Here is a 19,710-nt window from a genome sequence, read left to right as displayed (position 1 = left end):
AGAACAAACCACTTAGGTCGCTAAATACTGCTCCTTATGGTATAACCCTTTATCGATATGATGTACCGTTTAGCAGCAGTTAATCTGTAAAAGAATGTCTGCAATATTGTAAACCTGCATATACTTTCGTATCTCGATCTATATATATTCATTCATGTCGATTTGTACCGATCGAGAAAGCGTGTGTCTGCTATTGTAATCAGTACTCCCCACACCGACTTTCACTGGCAGTAGGAATGAGGTCCTTCTCCAACTCCTGTGTAACTGGCATTAGTAAGGTGGGTCTACTATTGTAATGAATAATTCACTTCTTGATTTGACTTGCAGAACGTAACGGGGCATGCAGTTTTGTTCAAAACTTCCCTACCCGATTGTGTTTGGCTGTAGATCAGGGTGCCCGCCATTATAAACAAATGTACCCATTTTAAATGCGACTAGCATTAGGCATAGTGGCCTGCTGATTTAATGGAAACTCACCAACTCAGTGTGACTGGCAGTAATCTGGCTGGCAGCAGGGAAAAGGGTCTGTCGTTAGAATGATAAACGCTCAACTCAATTTTAACAGATATTAGGGAATTTGCCTGCCATTATAAGAAAGCTCCTCTATGTAATCTCTCTGGAAGTAGGAAAGTGCGCCTACCATTTTAACGAGAACTCCCCAAATCGATTGTGACCGCGGAGTAGGCGATGGGGCCTGCAATTATAATGTAAACTTCCCTACTCGACTGTGAATGGCAGTAGGCAAGTGAGCCTGCCGTTATCATCTCAACGCCGCAACCCACACTTTACATTGGAAACAAGGTATGGGTACCTCCCTATGCTATTTCTCGGATAACGCTCAGAGACAGGCAATGTTTAAGAAAACCGTATTTACTGCAAGTACAGTATTTACTTCGATTTCCGTATACAATGTAGAACATCGTAGCGAAGCACGGGTACATTTGTTAGTAAAATAATAACATCCACGAGATTGATGTTGCTGCCGTCTGGCGGGGGAGATGCGACATACATAAGGAAAGGAACACTTAATTAGGACTGAAGCTGACAACATACTGTAGCTTTCAATTCAAGACCAGATAACTCAAAACACTTACTGAGTCAGTCGAATTACGAGTACTGGCTCAACAGACTTGACATCGTTTATAACAATACTGTTAAGTGTTTAATATTGAAAATTATAATTTGTAACCATTTAAATGAAATATTGTGAATTCATTATCTCCTGGAAATCGGACTGAATTCTTAGTACACATCACACGAACACATGGAATATTATTAAAATATATTGCAACACCCTGTGGATCCTATAAGGGAGAAATGCGCAAATATTGAAGAGATATAATATTTCACAGTCTCCATATAATCCAAACAGCAATATTTCCAGCGACGATGTAAACCCAAATAAATGAGAAACGAGGTGAAAGGAGCTTTCACGGAAGCGAGAAGAAAGATAACGTCCTGTAACGACGAGGAATCACATCACCTACACGTGTTAGTTACAAGTGACATGATTGAATAGGCAGCTGAGAATAGATCCTCCTTTCCGCACACTAACGACTGTCACAGAGATTGATACGGACCATATACGACTGTCATCTACGGTTACGTTGTCCGCTTCCACTCCTCCGCCCATAGTTTAACACCTCAGAATATCCATAGAATGAAGTGCTGTGTTGAGATGATCTACAGTAGAATGTTATATTTCAGTGTGTTGTATAACGTAATTTTCAGTTTGAGCTCTACAGACTCTGCATTGCAGTTAGTCACCCACTCATGCCGCAGGAGCCAAATCTAGCGTAGATAAATGAGTTTTAGTAGTGCGCAAATGCGAAAATCTCGTACCAGTATATTTATTAGCAGGTTTAATAACCGCTATTGAGAAGCAGATTCCTGTAATCTGGGCCATCTTAACAACTATAGTAGGTGAAGTGATTTGAAATCCATACTATTATCATCATTATTATTATTATTATTATTATTATTATTATTATTATTAGTAGTAGTAGTAGTAGTAGTAGTAGTAGTAGTAGTAGTACCGGGCGAGTTGGCCGAGCGGTTAGGGGCGCGCTGCTGTGAGCTTGCATCTAGGATAGTGGGTTCGATCCCCACTGTCGGCAGCCATGAAGGTGGTTTTCCGTGCTTTCCCATTTTCACACCAGGCAAATGCTGGGGCTGTACCTTAATTAAGACCATGGCCGATTCCCTCCAACTCCTAGCCCTTTCCAATCCTATCCTGACGATAAAACCTATCGTGTCGGTGCGACGTAAAACAAATTGAAAAAGTAGTAGTAGGTAGCAGTAGTACGATAAAAATGTGCCTCTACTGTGACAACTCATATTTGACAGAATGACAAGTTAGTTACTTTATAATTAAACTATTACAGTCTCCTTGATTAAGTTTCCAATACTCCCTTAGTCGTATTTCTGAGTAGAAATACTGTTAAATATAATCGAGTACGCCGGCTCCGTGGTGTAGGGGTAGCATGCCTGCCTGTTACCCTGAGGCTGTTTCGAGGTCCACTCAATCTACACGACTAGAATTGAGGAAATATCTGACGGTGAGATAGAGGGAGCCACGAATAACAGCTGAGAGGATTCCTCGTGCTGACCACACGACACCTCGTAATCTGCAAGCCTTCCGGTTGAGCAGCGGTCACTTGATAGGCCAAGACCATTCAGGGCTGTAATGCCATGGGGTTAGTTATTTAATCTTTGAATACACACTCATGAGATATGTTTAAATTCCCAGGTCGCTTGAATAGTCTCTCAATAAGCACGGAGTCTAATTGTATCCTAAAATAGTACCAACGACTATTTTATGATTATAGTGTAACCACAAAATCCGGTGGTGGCACCAAAACGAGACGTTATTCGCAACTGGAAGAGTGACGTCAGCAGCACCCATACAGATACAGCTATATGTGAGGAAGAGACTTTGGGAGGTACGTTTTCTGGGATTTTTTGCGAAGGTATAGATGGAGAAATAGCAACAAGCGGTCCCTTGAGCTATTCAATAAATAATGGTATACAATTTTACACTAAAGCACTCAAATTTAATTTCCTAACAATTCCATTAGCAGCTGTGTTAAATTACTGGCTGAAATTCTCCGGTTTATTTCACTTTCCAGGAAAAATGATGTGAATTTCACTCCCACTCCAGTTAACAGTCCCTTTAAGACAGGAAGTATAATTATAAGACTTCGTAGCGGAGTACTCAGACATAGGAGCGGTAATAGTGAGCACAGTGGCTGCATGGCGAATGTACGCAGTCGTCTCAAAGAAGCGGCTTGATTACGAGTATAGAAATTAAACGTAACTGAATTCCGAGGTATGTAAATGCTACAGATAAATAAATAAATAAATAAATGAATGTATGAGTAAATAAATAAATAAATAAATAAATAAATAAATAAATAAATAAATAAATAAATAAATAAATAAATAAATAAATTATTAATTAATCAATTAATTAATTAATAACCAATATATGTTCAGAAAGTTAATCAAGACTTCTGATTATCTCTATTCACTAACAGCTAAATAACTGCGTCCAGGAATAGGAGTTAAATGGACTCAAGAAAGAAAAGACATCAACAGAGCTAGAATGAAGGAATACTGAGCTAAAAGTAAAAAGCTCAGCAGATTTAAGAACCACGTGGTCCATCGTAGGCCTAAACGAAGAAGAAGAATAAATAAATAAATAAATAAATAAATAAATAAATAAATAAATAAATGAGCCAAACAAATATACTAGTAATGAAACTGACCTCACCAGAATTTACAGAAGTTGTTGAAAGATCTCCTATTTCGAAAAAAACACTTTGCAGTTTATGGACACTGATGGAACGCACAGTGTTCCTAATTTTGATTTTTAATTTTTCTGCATTTCGAAAATTATTCCTGTAAACGCTGTCTTAATTATTTCCCCATAGACGAAAGTCGCAAGTGCTTTAATCATTTGAACCTTGGTGCCATAGACCTTTACTTCTGATCTGATCATCATCGAACGATACCTGCAAAAGTCGCAAAGAGCTACGCGCCGTGTCTGCCGTTGTAGCATCCTCCTGGGAATATCCATATTTTTCTTCTTCTTCAATCAGTTTAGAAATATAAATAGTTCGAGAATGTTGTGAATGTAATGGTCGGAAGTAATTGTGCCCTGATCAAATATTGGACAGATAATTCGCACCATACACACACCTTTACATCATGCAAAGGTCTTAGCTGTAAACTGTGCGAGTTCTCTGTACCCCAGATCATATTTTTCTGTGAATTGACGTATCCAATCAAACTAAACCATGCTTCGTCACTTACAGAAAGAAAGATTAGGTCCATTGTGGGCACAATTCATTAAAAATAAAGCGCTTGGCAGAATATCCCTGACGGGCCTTTGCCTACCAAGAGACCGCTGCTCAGCCCGAAGGCGTGTGTATTAGGAGCTGATACTTGGTCACTGTAACGAATACCTTCGGCCGGTATTCTTGGTTTTCTAGACCGGGGACAGCATCTTACCGTCAGATAACTCCCTAATTGTAATCACGTAGGCTGAGAGGAACCAGAAACAACCCTCAAGATCAGTTACAAATCCCTGACCTGTCCGGGAATAAAATACGAGGCCTCCGAGTGAGAGGCAGGCAGGCTACCCATAGATTGCTGGCCCTGGCATTATACTTTAGCCATTTACAAAATCTTATTCTTGCAATGAAATCTGTAGGCTCTATGTTTTGGAGTGAATGTGTCCAGTAAGTTCTTATATTTAAATTTTTGTTCTATGTATTATTATTATTATTATTATTATTATTATTATTATTATTATTATTATTATTATTATTATTATTATTATTATTATTATTATTATTATTATTATTGCATTACGCTCAGACGAATGTAAAATACGAGTTTCTAAACTACTCTCCGAAGCGACATAATTATGTGAACTCACTTACAGTCTTGTATGTATATTCTAACCTCTCCTGTGTGAGAACTGTTCTCTTTAGCTGTTTTTCTCATTACTTACGGAACCACTACTACGCTACTAGGGAACAAGTTGCTGCACTAAACATTTTGATAGTCCGTTAGAACCAGGAAACTGGGTATGGTAATTTTGAAGGCACCTTTTAACTGGTTTCCTCTTCTTGGTCAAACAACACTAGATCAAAAATATTCTCTGCGCTGTAGATTACTTAACCTCACTATACACCTTACGACTCAAATACTTACTAGTGAACTGCCACGTCTGCTATCAAGACATATAACGCCAAGCTTGACACAGGTCATATGTCGCTCGCTTTCTGAGTCCCGCGGCCTGTGACCAGAAGTGTGAAGTCTTAAATTATACACTCTGTGCTATTCCCTTCAGTGTTCAGCCAGAAATCCTTCTAAATGAATTTAACACCTTCGCATTCTTCCATTTGCAACTACCTCTGTGTTTCCGTTGTGTGGTTTTCGGGAGAGTGGTGCGTTTTTCTAAATAAAGAGATGGTGTTATAACAACAAAAACACCCAGTCTTTTGACAGGTGAGTTATCTAAACGCTGGTGAAATCCCCAGTCCATCGGTGAATCAAGCCCTGAGCCCTTATGAATGTAGAGTCGGCCTTGCAAGTGTTTTATCAGACTAGGAATAACTACACGAAATTATTTTTATTAGCACGCTGCCAACCACTATGGGAACACGCAAATAGGAATACATTCATCGACATAGGGTTGGAATCAGGAGGGGCATTTGGCCGTAAAATGGGGCGAACAAGTTCGCAACAACATACCCACCAGGTCGTGGAGAGAGCGACGGAAGAATGAGAAGAAGAATACGAAGATATTTCCTTTGTCTACGCCTAAGTCGGTAACAGATTCCAAACTTTGACTCCGGCGCCAACTCAGGTGGTTGAGCGTTGGCCTCCTGAGCTCAAGTTGGCGAGTTCGATCCCGGCTCAATCCGGTGATATTTGATGGTGCTCAAATACGCCAGCATTGTGTTTGTAGGTTTACAGGCACGTAAAATAAACCTTGCGGGATAAAATTTCAGCACCTCTGTTTCTCCAAAAACTGTAAAAGTGGGACGTATAACCAAGAATATTATTATGTAGCTCTTTACCCCAGACAAATTTTACTGACTGAAAGAAATTCCCATTGAGTATATTACGTAATTCTCATTCCTCGTAACATTATAGCTGATTAAGGACCTTTATTCATCAGGAAGATTGCTGCACTGCCAAGGGGCCTGCAAATTTTAAAATTTGTCAGCCGTACTGGTTGGCTTTCATGACATGGTTCAATGCTTCCCTCATCAGCCAACTCCTCATGAAGGTGAGTGAATCCCGTTCCAGCACTTTTTCATGGATTGGCCGGAAATCGAACCCAGGGCCTCAAGGCAATATGCAGAGACGCATCTCGAACATGATGGCTTTGGCGCTTTGAATGTAGAACATCAGTACGGCTCTCGTTCGATCTCGAGGTTGTAGGATTTTTAGATTCGTCAGAATTGCCCCGGTTAACACCACGATCTATGATGTAACCCCTTGTCGAGGCTAGCGATGTAACTAATTAGACCCTGGAGGACAGAAACATATAACGTCGTCCAATGAGTCACTGGATCGGTTGTTTAGAACTGATGAGAGGGTCGGGTGTTGGGGCAGATCCTCTGAGACCATCGACTGCACATGCCAAGAAAGTACCTTGCAGGTTAGTTTGTTATTTTTCTGAATAGTTTTGAATGCTAACTGTAAGGTTGCATTGCTTGCTGACAAATTATTATTATTATTATTATTATTATTATTATTATTATTATTATTATTATTATTATTATTATTATTATTATTATTATTATTATCAAGACTGCATTGTAGTCGGGATGCCACTCAGTGGAAATACTTGCTTGCAACAGACTGGAACATTTGGTCTAAATTAAAATAATGCAGTTTAGAACATTAAACTAAAACTAATAGAATATATTAATAATACTACACACCGTATAAACTGTTGATAATTCTCAATTTGTGAGCGTACAATTAGCCTCAACGGGTCCCGTAGCTGAGCATGACATATTTCAATTTACTTGTGTCAGGATACTCAGGTTCACTTTTCTTATTCCATTTTCCTTGATTTTTCGATCCCAACGTTGTCAGTTTGAGATCTTTCATTTTCACGACCTTCGTGACTCTTCTCTTTCCATCACCGGTACCTATGGTCATTGAAGTATTGGAATTCTTTCTTTTACCTCCATTATTAGTGTTAGGAGGTCAAGTTTGCTCAGTTTTAATTCTCCTTAAAATAATAATCGCCACCACACCCCGAGAAAAATAATATCAAAACTGTATGGAATATATTCTCTAAAATAGATATAATGTCGTTCAGAATAATAGCACTGATTCCCATTATATTGTCAGGGGACATTTGTACAATTTGTAATGCATTAAGCAATAAAGGAATCTACCATCAGACCAATATGACCATGTAGCTCTAATAACCATTTAGGTTATCAGAACATCAGAACTTCAACCAATCAGCGTCTGTCTAACGCTACTACTTTATCTTTTAAGATTTATTATTTTCGTTTTATCTAATCAATCCGCACTTCTTTTTATGTAAATTTATCAGAACAGAAAAATGAAGGATATTCTTTATAACTCACATTTGGTCATTAGAACGCACAATGAATAGGGAAGTGTGTTGTTCTGATGAAGCCGACATGTTGAGAGACTGCGGCCCGAGTAGTTTAAATAGAATGATAAAACAGTATATTTCCGTGCTGAATGTCTTGTTCTATGTATTCGGTTTGTTATATATTTGCGTGTAATCTAATTTCATAGTTATTCGATAGTCGAAATATGCACGCTTGCGACTTCTTTGCTGGTGAATTAATCGATAAACAGTATTACACAGACACTACAGTTACACAAAACTCATCTTGCAATCAAATCTTGAAGAAAACTTTTCAATTTATAACTACAATATTTAAACGGTATAAAATAATCGATATATGTGATAGGGAAACGGAAAAGGGACCATTTCTCTAGGAAAAAGAATTCGGTACAAAAGTTTAGGTATTTCGTGCTTTATATCACGAAAAATCAATTTGAAAGTCGACCATTAGTCCTTCTTCATTTTATGCATAACATATGTTTACGTTAATCGCATTATGATTGTTGCACGACTAAGGAACTTCATCTTTCTCTTTACTAATTCACACCTTCTATAAATTTGCAATAAAGAGGAATAGAGTCGTCATCTTTTTTTATATTCCGTATGGACTTGTGGTAATGGTGGTTTCTTAGAGCCAACAAACCAAGCATATTTGTAATATTACATTACTCAAGAAAAGACGTGGTTGATTTCTATTCTTTATCAGGAGCTGGGAAACTTTGCAAACTTACCTGTCACTTCACTAGAGGCCCTAGATTCCACTCAGCGTTCAAGAGAAGTGAGTGCCTGGTGTTTCATGTGGGTCAATGATGACTGGTCGCGCTGCACTTAACGTTATATTCTCCTACCCACAACGCACATAGTTACGAGTGCACGGACGACAGCTTCAGCAATCTCACAGGGGAAGCCTGGGTGAGATCACATCGCATCTTATCAGAAATTTCACAGACGAAATCTACTTATCACGAAATGGTCATCACTAAAATTTAACATCGAATTTTAAGTGGAAGTTTCCAAAATTGAAATCATATTTTGTGCAAAAACGGAGGGTGAGAAATATATTAGAAATCGGGTTGGGCAGCCCCCATGAGGGCCGGAGGTGTGGAATAGACCATGCGTACAAGGTAGACAAACTCTGTTAATCGCCGTAGTTGTCAGCTCCATGTCCTCCCACCACCGAAGAAACAAAGGAGAGCGAAGAGCAGACCCCAGCTGACTCGCAGCACTCCCCTCCGCCACAACGCAGTCAGTCTAAAGCTGAATGTGATGTCCATTGCAGCTGGTAAGTCATAGTGTTATGCGAAATCTCCGACCTTAAACTTTGGAACCACCCAGTCAAAAACTTGCAGCTGTTAAATATTTGCGTGAGTCGCCTTGTTGAAGACAAATCTAAATCATGATCAGTTCTCATGTTGCTGGTACTGTGTGTTATATTCATTTATAAGTAGTTATTAAAAGAACTATTTGCAGTAAAGTAAGCTATTACCGACAGAGGTGCAATGGGCTTCTGCATGGCCATTCGACTAATGAAGGAAATGTTCAAAATGACTACCTTCTCCCTTAATGCATACCTATCTGAGTACGATAGAGGTGAGTGAATCTCGCTTGCTGCAACGTATGTTGTGGAACCTGCCTGTGCTTTGCTGTTAATATTACTATGTGTTCTTTCACGTGCCCTACGTATGAAGTCCAGTCGTTATTCGAGTCGAACTTGTGCCCTTGCTTCGTTGAATGGGTTTGTCAAAATGCTGACAATGAGTGCAGAGCGCTTCATTCGCTGCAGCCGTTTGCCATATAAAAGTCGCATGTTATTATTCCCTTTTGATGTCCGACTCGTTGGCTGAATGGTTAGCGTACTGGCCTTCGGTTTAGAGGGTCCCGGGTTCGATTCCCGGCCGGGTCGGGGATTTTAACCTTCATTGGTTAATTACAATGGCCCGGGGGCTGGGTGTTTGTGCTGTCCCCTACATCCCTGCAACTCACACACCACACACAACACTATCCTCCACCACAATAACACGCAGTTACCTACACATGGCAGATGCCGCCCACCCTCGTCGGAGGGTCTGCCTTACAAGGGCTGCACTCGGCTAGAAATAGCCACACGAAATTTTTTTAATTCCCTTTTGATGTATGATTTCTTTCTAAAGATGAAAAGTGACTTCTGAGACTTAGGGAAGTTAAACATTAATAAGATCGTAGCTAGATTAGAACTCTGAATCCGTCGGAAAAATCACATGCTGGCTGCGATTAGTACCATGTAGCCACTCCAAGCAACGATGAGCAGTTTTCGTATGTCAGTACTATTGGAATAATCTACGCTGTCGTTTCGAAACCGATCTTGTATGTTATAAGTTCTGAACTAGAATGTGCAGTCAGCTTTCCATTACTGTAAACACCACAATATGCTAAATAATCATGTCTCTCTTAAGCCCAGATAGTTGAAACCATTCCCTACGAGAACAGTATGTAGCTGTTACCTGATTAAATGAGTACATTTTGTTTTAGGTGGTGTTCATAATGAATTTCTCCATAGTCGGTGCTTACGTGTCCATAATTATTACGTATGTTTATTATAACTTCCTTAGAATAATGTCTAAGACTTCAGAAAAGTCGAGCCTTCGTATAGGATGCTTACAAGTGTGCGAAATAAAAATTTAAAAGGCACGACCCAATAAGGTTTCGAATCCTCACTGCTCCATGTAGATAATCCAGGGGCTTGTAACATCCCTAATACCCCGTAGCTACTTGCCGCTTGAACGACTAGCTCTTTCAACTTCGTATTCATAAGGAAAGTGAAAGTTCTCGCTTCGTGAAGTTACTGACGTGTTACAGGCATATGGCCCAGTTTTATGACTTTATTGAACGCTGTAACGGTACTAATTACTTGACGGAAGCCATCCCATCTGCTGTACAACATTTGCGTGCCATAGATTTTAAAACACTGTGAAAAACGCGTTTCTATCAATTTCGATGTGATGAGACTATACAAAATGGCGGTGAATTGACACGTCTGTAATTGGTCCTAACCTATCACGATTTCTGTGATACCATACTACCCTTTTCTGTCAATGTAAATGGCCTGTTTAACCAATGAGATGTGCCACTTTCTACCGACAGCTAAAGGAGTGAATATGGTTTTTTACAGTACAGTAACATTTTGTAAATATGACTGGAGTATTGCACTCCGGTCTACATAAATTGATACAGTATTTTTTTTTTTTTACAGGCATTCGCTATTTTATAGTTAATGCTGATTTCATTGACACCTTATGTATGGTTTTCGCACTTTGTGGGGCAGTCTATATCCGATTAACTGCACATACAATTGCTGTAAGATGTTACGCAAGGTAAGACTAAGGGACACTATTTCCTAGCTGGTTGAATATGTTTGGAAAAATATGGGCAGCTCTACCACCCGGTATATATGTGCGTGTATATATATGTATATGCACACGTGTGTAGCTATATACACCTGCAACATGATTTAATTGCTGTCAAACAACAATTTAAATGGTACAGACTATAAAATCTTTCAGCGGTCTATAATGACCTGGATGTTACAACGTTACTGCAGCGTGCTTTCGGAGAAAATTATGTTAAACATATCGTACTAAATGTCTGAAGATCGTATAATTTCCTGAAGGAAACGTACATCCATTCCCAAATTCCGTGCGAAGAACGGGTATAAATGCTAGTAGAGAATATGACTACAGCACCTGTTGCCAAACAGCTCTCGTATTATCATGGAATCGTTAAGTATTGGAGCCGGAACCACAGGAAACATCTTTTCTATTACTGGGTTCATAATCTGGACAAACCGACAAATGTGTGCCTACCAAGGATATCGGAGAGTGATATAAATATCCGTGGTGGAGGTCGCGCTGGTCACCCAACTCGAAATATTTGTTCCGGGCCTCTTCAGGGACGACACGCCATTATTATTACTATTATTATTATACATACATACATACATTATCGTTATAGACTGTTATGCCTTTCAGCGTTCAGTCTGCAAGCCTCTGAGAATTTACTGAACGTCGCCACAATCCTCGATTTGCAACTAGTGTTGTGGCCTCATTTAGTTTTATACCTCTTATCTTTAAATCGTTAGAAACAGAGTCTAACCATCGTCGTATTGGTCTCTCTCTACTTCTCTTACCCTCCATAACACAGTCCATTATTCTCCTAGGTAACCTATCCTCCTCCATTCGCCTCACATGACCCCACCACCGAAGCCGGTTTGTGCGTACAGCTTCATCCATCGAGTTCATTCCTAAATTAGCCTTTATCTCCTCATTCCGCGTTCCCTCCTGCCATTGTTCCCACCGGTTTGTACCAGCAATCATTCTTGCTACTTTCAGTCTGTTACTTCTAACTTATGAATAAGATATCCTGAGTCCACCCAGCTTTCGCTCCCATAAAGCAAAGTTGGTCTGAAAACTGACCGATGTAAAGATAGTTTCGTCTGGGAGCTGACTTCCTTCTTACAGAATATTGCTGATCGCAACTGCGAGCTCACTGCATTAGCTTTACTACACCTTGATTCAATCTCACTTACTATATTACCACCTTGGAAAACACACAAGCTAAATACTTGAAATTATCGACCTGTTCTAGCTTTGTATCACCAATCTGACATTCAATTCTGTTGGATTTCTTACCTACTGACATCAGTTTAGTCTTCGAGAGGTTAATTTTCATACCATACTCATTGCACCTATTTTCAAGTTCCAAGATGTTAGACTGCAGGCTTTCGGCACAGTCTGCCACTAAGACCAAGTCGTCAGCATAGGCCAGGCTGCTTACTACATTTCCACCTAACTGAATCCCTCCCTGCCATTTTATACCTTTCAGAATATGATCCATGTAAACTACAAACAGCAAAGGTGAAATATTACAGCCTTGTCTAACTCCTGTAAGTACCCTGAACCAAGAACTCATTCTACCATCAATTCTCACTGAAGCCCAATTGTCAACATAAATGCCTTTGATTGATTTTAATAATCTACCTTTAATTCCATAGTCTCCCAATATAGCGAACATCTTTTCCCTCGGTACCCTGTCATATGCTTTCTCTAGATCTACGAAACATAAACACAACTGCCTATTCCTCTCGTAGCATTTTTCAATTACCTGGCGCATACTGAAAATCTGATCCTGACAGCCTCTCTGTTGTCTGAAACCACACTGGCTTTCATCCAACTTCCTCTCAACGACTGATCGCACCCTCCCTTCCAAGATGCCTGTGAATACTTTGCCTGGTATACTAATCAATGAGATACCTCGATAGTTGTTGCAATCCTTCCTGTTCCCTTGCTTATAGATAGGTGCAATTACTGCTTTTGTCCAATCTGAAGGTACCTTACCAACACTCCACGCTAATTTTATTACTCTATGAAGCCATTTCATCCCTGCCTTCCCACTATACTTCACCATTTCTGGTCTAATTTCATCTATTCCTGCTGCCTTATGACAATGGAGTTTATTTACTATCCTTTCCACTTCCTCAAGCATAATTTCACCAACATCATTTTCCTCCTCCTCATGAGCTTGACTGTTTGCAACACCACCATGATGATTTCCTTTTACATTGAGAAGATATTCAAAATATTCCCTCCACCTCTCCAGTGATTCCCTGGGATCTGTTATGAGTTCACCTGAATTACTCAAAACACTGTTCATTTCCTTTTCCCTCCCTTCGTAAGATTCTTTATTACTGTCCAGAAAGGTTTCCCTGCTGCTTGACCTAGCCTTTCCAGGTTATTACCAAAATCTTCCCATGACTTCTTTTTGGATTCAACAAATATTTCTTTCGCTCTGTTTCTTTCATCTACGTACAAATCCCTGTCTGCCTCGGCCCTTGTTTGGAGCCATTTCTGATAAGCCTTCTTTTTACGTTTACAGGCTGCTCTCACTTCATCATTTTACCAAGATGTTCGCCTTTTCCCATCTTTACACACAGTTGTTCCTAGGCATTCCCTTGCTGTTTCTACTACAGCATCCCTGTATGCCACCAATTCACTTTCTATATCCTGAACCTGTTTACTGTCTACTGTTCGAAACTTCTCACTAATCATATCCATGTACTTCTGTCTAATTTCCTCGTCCTGGAGATTTTCTACCCTTATTCGTTTGCAGACAGATTTCACTTTCTCTACCCTAGGCCTAGAGATACTTAGTTCGCTACAGATCAGATAATGGTCTGTATCATCGAAAAATCCCCGAAAAACTCGTACATTCCTAAAAGATTTCCTGAATTCAAAGTCTGTTAAGATATAGTCTATTATGGATCTGGTACCCCTAGCCTCCCATCTGTAGCGGTGAATAGCCTTATGCTTGAAAAATGTATTCGTAACAGCTAAACCCATACTAGCACAGAAGTCCAGCAAACGCTTCACATTCCCATTAGCTTCCATATCTTCCCCACATTTACCAATCACCCTTTCGTATCCTTCAGTTCTATTCCCAACTCTCGCATTGAAATCGCCCATTAGCACTATTCTATCCTTGCTGTTCACCCTGACCACGATGTCACTCAATGCTTCATAAAACTTGTCAACTTCATCCTCATCTGCACCCTCACATGGTGAATACACGGACACAATTCTTGTCCTAATTCCTCCCACTGACAAATCTACCCACATCATTCGCTCACTTACGTGCCTAACAGAAACTATGTTGCGTGCAATGGTATTCCTGATAAAGAGCCCTACCCCAGACTCTGCCCTTCCCTTTCTAACACCCGTCAAGTACACTTTATAATCTCCTATCTCTTCCTCCTTATCTCCCCTTACCCGAATATCACTTACTCCTAGCACATCCAGATGCATCCTCTTTGCTGACTCAGCAAGTTCTACCTTCTATCTTCCATAAGCCCCATTAATATTGATAGCTCCCCATCGAATTCCATTTCGTTCGCCAAGTTGTTTCCAAGGAGTCCCTCGCCTGTCAAATGGGAGTGGGACTCCAGTACTCCCATAGGTCCGAGGCTTGCTTAAAGTGTTCTGAGCTCGGTAAATTCATGAAGTAGGATGCTGCCCTACTTGCACATAGTCCAAGTGAGGATCTCTCCTCTAACGGGTTATGGAGCACCGGTGAATTGTGTAGTCCTAGCCGCCTGAGCACAAGGAGGGCCACGACTCAGAATATGTCAGAGATGCCCACTCCCATTCCATAGCAACTGGTATCCCGACTCTCAGGACCACTTACTAGGCCACTCAGCCGTTGCCCATGGTTCACGAACTAGGACGTGACTACAGTAACCCACAAACATGAACAATATTATTATTATTATTATTATTATTATTATTATTATTATTATTATTATTATTATTATTATTATTATTATTATTAGGGATGTAAATGTCGATAAAACTGTCCTCCCACCCAAAATCACAAACGTGGCTATATGACGTCTATTTCTTTCGGCAGCACAAACTATTTGTGAGACTTATGAAAAGGTACTTACATCACAATGAGAAGAATACCGTGAAATTGCATGGCAGCATCAACATTTTCATGTTGTATTCATTTATATACAATCAGGAGAGTGTACCAAAGTACCAATCTTTGCTACGCTCTGCGTGCAAGGTACCCGGAGATACGTGTCACAGGTCGTGCCACTTCCGTTGCGTAATGTGCTGGACATAAATTTTGCACTTCTCGATATATGCAGCCCCCCTGACTCTGATGCAGTGGTACTAGATTTTGCTTGTGTTATTATATGCAACATTGTTTGAATCACTGCTTCCTCACACCACAGTATAATGATTTAGAATGAGATGTGAATATGACATTTGAAAGTTCAAAATATTGTACATTTACATGCGTCACATTTCACAGGTACAGTGTGTTTGGCACGTTGCGACCGCAAACATTACAGCCATGCACCGTATTTTCATAAGCCTTAATTTTGGGTTTTGCGGGAGACTGCGAAATGCCTACTTCTCGCCAGTTACTTTGCTCTCTGGATTGTTTCTAGTCTGGAAATCCGAAAACGTCCCTTGTAAGAAAATTGAACGTTGAAGATGAATGTTTAGAATTCCTATGGTGTACTTATCACCTTGAAACACCTAGAGAACTAATTGACGACAAACCTTTTGTCATGGTTATTATAGTAACAATATTAACTCAAATTTTGCTCTCCACAAATGGATAGAGAGAACTCCTTGCTGCAGAGTGCTACTCTTAGCTGCATCTTTATGTAACGTAATAGTCTCCAATCATGTGACCAAATTAACCATTCGTATGCAGTATATTATTCTTGAAATATATCTTGATATCACTGTGCTGATTAAATGTAGGTCAGACCGAACGGGTCCATGTTAAAAGGGCCATTTTCCCAGGAAAGGTGTGACTTGTGCAGGCTTGAGGCTATGAATCTCGTCTATGCGGCCGAGTACACATTCTGGCTTCTAACATAATAAAGCTCCTAGTAGTAGGCGCGCTCTGTGTTTGTGCTCAATATATAGCGACTGAACGCATGTTGGGGCAAGATAACAGCCAGGTAGTGCAGCGCGCCGTCCTTTTATCGAGCGGCCGCGTCTGCGCGCAGTGCTACTCACTCAAGATACATATCAGAGCTCTACATCAGCAGATTATTGCATTCTTATGTCATGAACCTTACCTATCAGTATTGCGTTTTGTACACACAAAGTTATTGTGGCTTTAGTTCTTATATCGGCATCCAATAACTGGATAACTTAGATACATTCACTGTCTTGTTATTATCAGAAATAGAAGGTCAATTACGAAAAAAAAATTACCCTGACCAACAAGTTACATAATAATAATAATAATAATAATAATAATAATAATAATAATAATAATAATAATAATAATAATAATAATAATAATTGTTTTTCGTCCCACTAACTTTGACCGTCTACAGTGACAACAGGTGCCAGAATGTATGCCCACAGGAGTACTTTTACGTACCAGAAAATTCACCGACACGAGCCTGACGTATGTGAGCATTTCTATATAACACTGGACCCACCAAATTGATCTCAGAAGGCCAGCGCTCTAACTTCTGAGACTCTTATACCAGTTTCCTAGGCAGTCCTTCATTTTCATGCCCTTCGTGGCCCTTCAGTTTCTCTACTGCTAATTTATTTCTCGAAGGATTAGACCTCTTGCTCTTTCCTCTCTGATTTGTGTTAATAGAGGATGGTCGCCCAGTTGAAATTGTTCTCAAAACAATTATCACCACCACTACTACTTTCTGATCAATGCTCCCTATTAACTCAGCGTTCTTCAGATGCCATAATCGCGAATGTGACAATACTGCTCCTATCCATTATTTCCCTTAAGATTAGTCACGTCTCCCAGCCGCATATAGAAATGCAGTCCATCAGAACAAATTTCGTTGAGTTCATTTCCCTATGCGCGTGTTTAAAGGAAAACGAACCTTACTGTACCGTCCTGTAGGAATGTATGTTTGCATTACAAATTAATAATAATAATGTTATTTGTTTTACGTCCCACTAACTACTCTTTTACGGTTTTCGGAGACGCCGAGGTGCCGTAATTTAGTGCCGCAGGAGTTCTTTTACGTGCCAGTAAATCTACCGACACGAGGCTGACGTATTTGAGCACCTTCAAATACCACCGGACTGAGCCAGGATCGAACCTGCCAAGTTAGGATCAGAAGGCCAGCGCCTTAACCGTCTGAGCCACTCAGCCCGGCTGCATTACAAATTTACCCGCTCCTAGAGTATGATGTATTTAAGGTTCATTTTCCTTTACACACGCGCATAGGAAAATTAACTCAACGAAAATTGTTCTGATGGACTGCATATCAATACGTGGCTGGGAGGCGTGGCCTGTTTTAAGGGAAATAATGGATAGGAGGAGTATTGCCATCTTCGTAGTTTTGTCATACGAGCGACGATAATTATTACGAATGAGGTATAAACGTCAGCTGAGGGACATGAGAGCGTTTGTATGGATCCTCAACCCTAAAGCTGTTTGGATTCCCAAGAGCGCCACGATCGGCAGCAACACATACGTAGCCTAAGGCGTTACTGAAGAGGCCTATTGCGAAAACTGAAAGTGAAGTAGCTTCCTGTTATTTTTCTCACTGAGGCTGAAGGTATATTACCTATCAGTCTCCTAAGCCCACTGAAACGTATACACAAACCGACTCCATGAGTGATATTTTCACACCATTCAAAACAGGGATTGGATACATAATAAATTTTGTTCCTAACATTGCTCATACACCAGTCCATTCCAAGATGAGACAAAGACGAACGAATGTCAGTAACAAATTAACTGGAACCTACGAGAACGTTTGAGAGTTCGTAAGTTTCAAATAAAATTCTGAGGTAGCGATGAATATATGATCGATCAATCAATCAATCAATCAATCAATCAATCAATCAATCAATCAATCAATCAATCAATCAATCAATCAATCAATCAATCAATCAATCAATCAATCAATCAATCGATCAATCAATCAATCAATCAATCAATCAATCAATCAATCAATCAATCAATCAATCAATCAATCAATCAATCAATCAATCAATCAATCAATCAATCAATCAATCAGTTATTTACCTAGACCTTTCTTAAATTATTTCAAAGAATTTGAATATTTATCGAACATTTCCCCTGGTAATATGTTCCAATTCCTAATTCCTAATAAAAAAAAAATGAATACTTGCCAGAAATTGCTGTGGCTAAGACCCCGACACTAGATGACGTTCCTTGCACCATATACTGCCCCTCCTGAAAATTTGACCAATGATTTATGGTATTCGAGCTCAGGATACTGGGATTTGGCGTCGGTGAATAAAGCAGTACGTTCGTTAATATAAACAGTAGGCCTTTTATCATTCAGCTTTTAATTTTACATTTTACGTGTTTTTGGGCAGCTCTTCGATATCGTCCTCTAACTTACATTTCAGTTTAAGGACAACTACTCAAGAAAATGAGAGTGAATCAGGGCATAAAGCGTGTAGTACGTTTCACGTACCCGGTCACCATTTTATTGGTCGAGTGAGGCTGTAAACTGATCCGGAATCACTTAGCTAAGTTTACGTTTCTCCATCAACGTAAATTTCTTTACTTCTGGATACGGAACAAACGGTTTATTATCCTCTCCGGAGACTGAATTTAAAACCCTCCGGGCGTACTCACGTAACGTATTATATAATTTATTTTTAGGAAATACCATGTTGGCGCATGCATTTATTTTTATTCATTCGCGTAATTAATATGATATGGCTCAGACCATGAAGCCTGTTATTATGCCAAAACACCTAGCATATCAATGGGCTATTTCTAATACTAAGTATCAATTATTTTGCTCAAGGCTGGTAACACCTCAAAGCCACATTTGGATATGTAGTCCATCAGAACAATTTTTGTTGTTTTCGTTTTCCTATGCTAATGTGTAAATGAAAATATACCTTACCGTATCGTACTGTAGGAATGTATGTTAGCATGACGTATTTACGCACTCCTACAATATAAAATATTTCAGATTCACGATATCAACGAAAACTATTCTGATGGATTTACATATCCATCCATATGTGGCTGAAAAGGGTGAGTATTCTAAGGGGAAATAATGGATCGGAAAAACATTTACATCTAAGTGGTGTTACAACACGGCTATGGATATGCTACATTATACGAACTGCAGTGTCGCAAAGTCGTAATTACATATTACAGTTATCTAAATTATCCTAAAATTAAACTTGAATAACAGCTGTAAATGAAAGATACATTTCTTACCGTTACTCCGATATAACCAAGTTACATTGTGAAATATTTTCTTCAGTCTATGTACCATTTACGACATCTACACAAAGTATGTCTGTTATTGCAACAGCAATGAATTCGAGGATCTGAAGGATGCTGGTAAGATTGAATTACCGTAATTTCTTGTCCAGTAAATTGAAAAACTCTGCAAGGAGAGAGTTTTGACCCTGGAGTATGACAAGAATGCAGATAACTTGGTGTAACAGTAAATAAATAAATAAATAAATAAATAAATAAATAAATAAATAAATAAATAAATAAATAAATAAAACATGAAACATATTTAATATTAT

The sequence above is a fragment of the Anabrus simplex genome, chromosome 1 (genome assembly GCF_040414725.1).
Source record: "Anabrus simplex isolate iqAnaSimp1 chromosome 1, ASM4041472v1, whole genome shotgun sequence".
NCBI classification, from domain to species: domain Eukaryota; kingdom Metazoa; phylum Arthropoda; class Insecta; order Orthoptera; family Tettigoniidae; genus Anabrus; species Anabrus simplex.
Note: the sequence above shows the minus strand (reverse complement) of the source record.